Below are 8,341 nucleotides of genomic sequence, written 5' to 3'. Positions count from 1 at the left end.
CAACACCACATAAAAACAAAATAAAGATATTGAAAAGAAAAGATTTAAATCCAAAAAAACCCAATGCATATTTTAGGGTAAACTAATCTAAATTTTAAATTCCCCAGACAATGTGTAAATTGTATTTGTTTGTTGGCCATTTGTATATCTTCTGTGATGTGCCTGTTCAGTTCCTTTTCACATTTGGTGATTGGGATACTTGTTTTTACATTGCATGATTTCTTTATATATCCCGAAGATGCGTGCTCAACCCGATGTGCAGGTGGCAAAGATTTTCTCCCATTGTAGGTTCTCTTCACATTCTTTTTTTTTTTTTAAGAGAGAGAGAGAGAGAGAATTTTTTTAATATTTATTTTTTAGTTTTCGGTGGACACAACATGTTTGTTTGTATGTGGTGCTGAGGATCGAACCTGGGCCGCAGGCATGCCAGGCGAGTGCGCTACCGCTTGAGCCACATCCCCAGCCCTCTTCACATTCTTGATGGTTTCCTTTGCTATGAAGATGGTTTCTAGTTGGGCAACTCACGTAATTCTTGAAGCAGTTCAGTGATTAATGATACATGGAAACCAAGAATATAACTTACCGTAGATTATAAAAACCAAGAATATAACTCACCATGGATTGTAACTTACATGTGTATCATGCTCATTTAAAAAAATTGTAGCTGTAGATGGACATAATGCCTTTATTCTATTTGTTTACTTTTATGTGGTGCTGAGGATCAAACCCAGTGCTTCACACAAGCTAGGCAAGAGCTCTGCCACTGAGCCATAGCCCCAACCCGTATCATTTTTAAGAGTCATATCTTCAAGAGATAAAGTCAGTAATAACCTTATTAAAAATCAAGAATGTAGGTTCACAAAATGTAGGCCCTTTAACCAAATCCCAGTTTCAGTAAGGCATAGAGTACAGATGGAAACCTAGCTCTGCACTGTTAGTTGTGTTTGCCCTGAGCCAAGCTGCAGTAACAGGCCCAACAATCTAATGAATTCAGTTTGTTTGAATAGAGATAATAAGACATTCTTATTAAAACCCATCAGCCCAGATAATATGACGGTCTAACATTATGTCCTCTTTGCCAGTGTTAGATATCTGACAATTTAAATATTGTTTAGCATTCATCACAGATTTTCTAACCACAGATGTTTGGGTGAGTGAGGTAGGGGGAGAGGCTCTGCTTGTAATCATACAAAAAAAAAAAACCAACCAATTGGTTCATCCAAAAGTTGACAGATGTTGCTGAAGGGTGTTAGAACAGTCAGTGAAAGAACTCAGAAGCCTGTATTCTCATTACAACTGATACATGTATATAAATTGACTAATCCAAACTGTCATTTGTTTTGCCTGCTTTTCCCCTCTTGTATTTCCATTTTGACTTCAGAGAGAAGAAAGAATTAAAGAAGAAAATGGATAAACAGATGCAGGAATAGATAAGAGAAGCAAAATTCTAAGATCAGAAGCAGATGGAAGAGTAAGTGAAAAGGACTTCTCTACCCTACTTATATCAGGGAATGATTTTATTCTGCTTCACAGTAACAGGTTTATAACTAGACAGGGCCCCTCTGTGAATTTCTCCTCTGATTAACTTTCTAAAGGATCATCTTTTTAAGGAATTTAATAGTAAACTATTAATCAGGTGGTAGTTCAATAAAAGTTTGAGGCACATTCAGTGTCTTTTAGATAAAAAGATCTAAGAGCTTGGGAGATGTCAAAGCACAACTATGTGAATTGTCCAGCATAGTTCATTCAGAGCATGTGGTGAAAACAAAGCTTGTATCCTGGGAGGCACCTGACCTTTGTCCAACAGCTGGCAAATAGTCCCCTCCTAGGGGTTCATTTTGAAGTGTGAGGTTCCAGACTAGTTGGTAAAATGATCTGTTTTTGGTTGCTTCAGGGAGAAGATAAAGATGGTCTGCTTCTGCACCCTGGAGGTGGTGCATCAAGAGGTGTGTGGGCTCATGATTCTTTCCACTCTGTAAACCGTGTGTGAGCCTTTTGTAAGCTTGTTGAGAACCTATGGAAGTAAACACATGCTGGGCTGTACCTTTTGATGACTAGCACCCTGCAGAGTTGCTACAAGGTGTAAGCACTCCATAATCAGCATTTCTTCACAAACCACTATGTGTATAAAAGGGCTACTCTGAAAATAGAATCATTTCTTGAAACAGGAGCCTGTAGACACAAGGTAAAAGGGAGTTTTTCTAAAAGGTTTTGGTGTCATCATCAGTGATAGAGAAGACTGGCAGACTCCAGGTGTTACCAGACCCAGGTCCCAGGCTCCTCATCACGGGAAACAAGTAGTGAGGAGATGTGAATTAGTGGGAAAGAAATCAGGTTTACTGAAGGTCCAGCACACTGGGGGATGGGGGAGGGTGCTGTCATCCTCATAGTGTCCTCTTGGGGATCTCAGGGACACAAAGAGTTTTTATAGGGAGAGAAAGATGGGATTGCGAGGCAATGGGAGGGAAGGTTTTTCTTACCAGGATTTTTGTCATCCAGGAGTGCCTCCTTTCCTTCCTTTCTGAATGGACCATCACAGTGGAGCTTGACTTTCTGGGGCCAGTACCTGTACTTTCTTTGAATTGACAAATTTATTTCTGCATGTTAAGAGCCACAGATATTTCTTGTTTTGTGTTGATATATAACTAAAGACTAAGAAGAGGCATGACACATTCTGATTTTATCGGAGGATCACCAGGTGTTCTGGGTTTTGTAAATCTAAAGAAACATTATACAGCAGTTCACATCTTAATAAGTCAGCCACAGCTTTTCTCCAGAATTTAGAAACCTGGGCAGAAGAGAGGGTGTGACTGGGGGTGCACAGGGAGGAAAGCTGGAGTAACTGCCCAGGACAGCTCCCAGTGGAGATGTCCCCCCCACTTTTTTCTTTGTTTTTGGCTAATGAATCCGAAGGCACTTTACCATACAACTGTACTCATATATTTTTACTTTTTTAAAAAAGTTGTGCTAGTCTCTAAGTTGACACTGGCCTCAAAGTTGAGACATCCTGTCTCAGCCTACTGAGTAGATGAGGTGACAGGTGTACACCACTGCACCTGGACAGGGGTGGCCGTTGTTCCCAGAAGCATCCTTATTTTTATTTTTAATGTATTGTTATTAAAATGTTGAAACACAGAAATGTAAGTACACAGAACACCATCCCACCCTTTCCTGTGTACCCATCATCCTGTTTCAGAACTTGTCTCCAGAGTACTTGCATGGAAGGGCAATTCTTGAGCAGGACACCATGTGCTTGCAATATAGATTAAAAGATCTTTTATTTTTTAAAAATGCACAAAAACTTTTGAAGTTTCCTGAAAATGAGCCTTTTTTAGTGTGTACTTTATTATAGATAGAAGAGGTACACAGAAAATGACAAGAACGGCTCACGGAAAACATGAGCACTGTTAGCAGATCCTGGATGGGAAGCCCAAGGTAGATACAGATGACATTTAATCTCAATTCAGTAAGAATTACAAACTTCCTGCTTCATGTAAGCAGGGTTGCATTCCCAGGAGGCTGGACTGTGGTACCTGGACTCTTCTGTACCGTCCTGGATGATGTCACCTGCCAGCCCAACCCCAGCAGCAGGTAGGGAAGGCTCCAGGGGACCAGCACAGTCTTGCTGAGGAAGGTCGGGGTGAGGAGACAGGGGAGGGGAGACCATTGGACCCTGGTGCAGGGGTTCTCTGCAGAGCAGAGGAAGTGAAGTCTGGGTGTTTGTTGAGAGCAGCAGCCTGGCAGAGGTGATAGCATGCCCATCTTGGGAATAGGGAGGGGTTGGGTGTCTTGGGGCTTTAGGATGTGGGGATTGGAGTGGGCAGGGGAAGCACACTTGGAGTGGAATAGAGGAGAGATTTCTTTCATTAATAAGTGTCCTGAAGCCATGTCATTTGAAGTCAAGGTTCAGAATGTGAGCTGCCAGTGGTAGTGTTTCCTCTGAAGAAGAACCCGCAGGTCTTCAGGTTCTCTGAAGAAGACCAGTGCAGGTCTGTAGGACAGGTGAGCGGGTCTTAGGAGTGGGTATTTTCTTCTTCACTGGTCATTCATCCCAGTTCAATGGAATGGTAGGGATCCACTCTTTTGTATGCTAAAGATTTCCACGTCCATGTACCAACTTAACGTTACCAGAAACATTTTGTGTACTTCTTCCTTGACCTTTTCTTTTCGTTGGTCTTTCCCAATAAACAGAGTAGCTGTCCAGTGGTTTTCGTCAACATGGTCCCCAGTGCCTATATCGACACTGGGAAAGACCACAGGAGATCCTTTTTCAAGTGCATGATGAGATGACTTTGAGTCCAAATAGAATTCATAGGTGTGCAATTAAGTGCTCAAAAGAATTTTGAGGATTTATCCTGGCACCACTATTCTGAGCCTGAGGGAGACCATGACATTCTCGAGTATGAAGGACAAAGGATTCTGCAGTATGATCCTTCAAGGTATCTCTGAACAGAAGTGATATGAGGTGAGAAAAATTTAGCCATATATTGAGATTTGTGTGTGTCTTTCCTAGATGGAAGAATCTGGAATTGTTTTAGGTTAGCCTTGATCTGTTAGTACTGCAATAATAGTGAGGACATTGCCGTGCCTTTCCTTATCTGTCTTGCTTCCAGTTGCCTTCTGTATGTAAACTTAAAAAAACAAAGTCATGTGGGAGTGAAGTTCTTATTTTCTCTCACATTCTGCTGTAAATGATGTTTATATTTTGACCAGTAGAAACTTAGATGTATCAGAGTTGTACACATTTGTGGTAGTAAAATGTTAACATGGGTTATTTTAGCTCATTCTGTTCATGCTCAGTTTTGATTAATGTATCCTTGTTATCTGAATGCTTAGTAAAACACTGTGGTTGGTATTAGAAGTGTATGGAAATAGCAGCACTGTTGCCTATGATCCATGGCTTGGTAGTTTTCAGGTCTTGATTGCTGAGTAGGAGAAGGTTTCTAAGCCTCAGGTCAGTGAGCCTGTTTCTGGTGAAGAGTATTTCTTGATAACTTTGCACTCTCATTTCTTTTCTGTGTATGACAGGTTGTATTGATGGGATGGGACACCAAATAGAACAGGAAGGATGGTGCTCCAATGCCAAGGGAATGACCCCTAGAAACATCAGGTCTCACACTCAGACCAAGTGTGATCTTGCAGGTGCTGGAGAGAGATTCTGAGGGTGGCCATGAGTCAGTGGATGGGAGACCCTTGGACGCCCTGCTGCAAGGTAGGAGGCATTGGTTTGCATTTGAGCAGCAAGGCAGTGTGGGCTCTTGTTCAGTATCCACTTGGCAGACCACCACCAATGCTTGAGGATGGATGAGAGCCCCCCCAAATCTGGGTAGTGCTTGACTCCAGGGGAATGCGGCAAACTGTGGGTTAGTTGTGGCCTACATGATGGGGAAGTGTGCCTCTGAACATTGCTACTGGGAGAACCACCTGCCTTCTGCATGCACCACAGGGCTTTGGCTGCCTGGAAGCCATGGGACGTGTGTCTAGGTATTGGGGAGCAGCAGGAGAGTAGGAGGAAGGGGGAGCTTTCAGAAAGGGGAAGAGGTAGGGCCCTGTCAGGACAGGGTTCTTGTGGGGGTTAGGCTGTGTGGGGTGGGACTGCTGGGAGGGGAAGCAGTGGGAGGCAGTGCAGGGGCTACTGGCTGAGGAGTAGCAGTTTGAGTCTGGGCATTGGCTGAGTGATTCTTGCAGAGGTTAGAGAATGCCAAGCTTGGGGACACACACCCAGTAGGGATGTGTGTCCTCGAGGATGTAGGGCCTGCACCTAAGGGTGAGGTAGGGTCGCTGCAGGGTAGGGGAGGTGTTTCATGGTAAATGTATGTGAGTGTTATTTAGAGGGGACCTTCCTTTGCTTATTAAGCATATTGAAACAGTGAGTGTGAAATCCAGGTTCTGAACACCATCTGGCACTGGTTTTTTCCTCCTTAGTAAGGAGTCTTGTGCAAATGCTCAGTGCAGGGCTTTGTCACATTTGATTCATCTTACTTGTGACTTTTTCCCTGTAGTTGATGGGTTCTTGGTTTCATTTTTTGTATACCAATGACTCTTATAACTTAAAACAAACTCACATTGCCCAAAACAGTTTTTGTATCTCTTCTGCTACTTGACAGTTTATTTTACCTTTGCCAGTAAACAGTGTCTTCCCACTGGCATTTGTCTTCAAGTTGTATAAGCTGAGTCTTTGGTAACACTTTGCTGTCACAGTCAACGTATCTTAAGGCTCACCCATCTTAAGAGCTACCTTGCCACTGAAAAGTCGAATATGCAGGTTTCCTGATGTAAATGTCAGCATGTTGCACTTCATACCCCCAATCCCCCGAACAAGCACAGCATGCCAAGATGGAGGATCCTACCTTGGTGAGACCTACAGATCCAGGAGCAAAACCTCTTCCCTGTTTGTGCTTGAAGGGAAGAAGGAGCCCTCAATGTTGGCAGCTGGCTTCCGAGCATGGAGCAGGGAGGCCCAGCAATTGAGAAGCCAGATACTGCAGGAGCTGGAATAGTGTCTGGACCTCCTAAGAGTCCCTGCAGTGTAGGCCCTGCGTCAGTGGGAAGGCCTCCCTCAAATTTAACAGGTTGCTTCTCTGGGAGCTCAGCTGTGTGTCTTTAGCAAGTGAGGTTGTGGGTACATTGATCAGCACCATGAAGTGGACCTTCTCAAAGTCACAAGGAGAAGGAGAAAAAGGAAAGACCAATCTAAGATCAGTGTTAAGAAACGGATGCATAGTGCTAGTCTGACTTACTCATATATTGAGGTTTGGGGTTGAGAGAACAGGAAGTTGTTATGACCAAGGAAGTAGAGCTGTGAATGGATGGGGTCTTTGTATTTTCGGGAGAGTAGAATTGTCTGGTGACTGGTCTTTGGCTAACACCATGCACCCCATTTTCCAGGAACAGGCCTTATAATAATGACCCTGGTAGGTGATCACTGTGTGTGAGTATTGCATATCGTGGCATCAGCTGTGCTGCTGGTGACATTGGCATTCTGCTCATGGGCCATTATCTGTCTGTCCCTGTTTTGGCAGCTCTGTTTGGAGATTTGGAAGTTCCTGCACCCTGTTTGCTGGTCAAGACATGATGTTTTTGATCCTGGTGCATCATTAGCTGATCAGAGTAGACTGTGTACTTGTGTTTATGTTGGAGAACCAGCCTTTGTCCATGGACTTGAGGTTACTTGAGGAAAGAAGCTGTGATATACTGCAGAATTGGACCAAAAGCAAAGATGGCAAAAATGGATATTGAATTGTACTTAGGACAGACATGTCAAAACCCAAGAATCTACCAAAAGATATGAAAACCATGACTGAAGTGAAGAAAGTGAGGAGTTCTGGGATTCTTCTGAGTACCAGCAGCCCTCCCCTCACTGCACTCTGTGCTGCCCTCCAGGGACTTCTGAATGAGCTGTCTCCATAGCCTCAGTTGATATATGTGCAGTGTACCTCTCCTCTGGCACTTAACTCATCTGATGTTTCTTAGGGCATAGACTTTTGTTTTTAATTTAAGTCCTCATTGAGAGAGAATTCTCAGAAGCTTCAGGGCATTTTTATTTATTCCAAAGTACATTTCATCCTGTAGCTACTGCTTTACCCTCTTACATCTTTGTAACCAGTCAGGTAGCTCATCGCTGTGTGATTTTCTTTCTATTTTTATGTGATCCCTTGTTTGTTCTTTCATATTTCTCTCTAGCTTTTGCATCGGAGATAAAACATACAACACTTTACATTCTGCATCTAGATTATTTCACTTATGATATTTTTAGTTCCGTTCATAACTTTGCTGGATGTAGCAGTCTTGGTTGGCAAGTGTTTTTCTTTCAAAGCTTGGAATATTTCATTCCAACCTCCCTTGTTCTTAGAGTCCAAGGTGAGAAGTTTGAAGTGAGGCATTATAAATAAATATAATCAAACTTATACAAATATAAGTTTATATGAATGTAAATAAATGTGACCTGATGTTTTTCTTGTGTATCTTTCATTATTTCTCCTTCTTTCCTATGTTAGTCATTTTGGTTATGATATGTCTTGCAGGGCTGCTTTTTATAAAAATGTTTTAGTTGCCAATGGGTCTTTATTTTATTTATTTGTATGTGGTGCTGAGAATTGAACCCAGTGCTTCACACATGCTAGGCAAGCGTTCTGCCATTGAGCCACCATCCCGGCCCCCAGGGCTGCTATTTTCCTTAACCTTTTCTCTTTGAGATTCTGTATGGATTGTGTATGTGTACGACTTATTTGTAATGTTTGAAATTTTTTCTAGTGTTATTTCATCAAAAAGTTTAATGCCATTAACCTGAATCTCTATGTTCTTCTCCACCTTTGCCATGATGCCGTCATTGACCTTGGAC

At 42.6% G+C, this 8,341-nt stretch overlaps 1 long non-coding RNA gene across 1 annotated transcript; it reads left to right on the top strand.

The window, feature by feature from the left end:
* The first annotated feature begins 416 nt into the window (after nt 1-416).
* Nucleotides 417-7,954, top strand: LOC125611433. Its single transcript, XR_007341618.1, has 7 exons — nt 417-1,471; nt 3,353-3,435; nt 3,516-3,591; nt 3,900-4,002; nt 4,192-4,439; nt 5,029-5,212; nt 7,023-7,954. It is a non-coding gene; the product is annotated as an uncharacterized LOC125611433 (long non-coding RNA).
* Nucleotides 7,955-8,341: the final 387 nt, after the last annotated feature.

Source organism: Marmota marmota, unplaced genomic scaffold (genome assembly GCF_001458135.2).
Source record: "Marmota marmota marmota unplaced genomic scaffold, marMar, whole genome shotgun sequence".
Classification (NCBI taxonomy): domain Eukaryota; kingdom Metazoa; phylum Chordata; class Mammalia; order Rodentia; family Sciuridae; genus Marmota; species Marmota marmota.
This window is presented reverse-complemented; position numbering and strand designations above follow the sequence as displayed.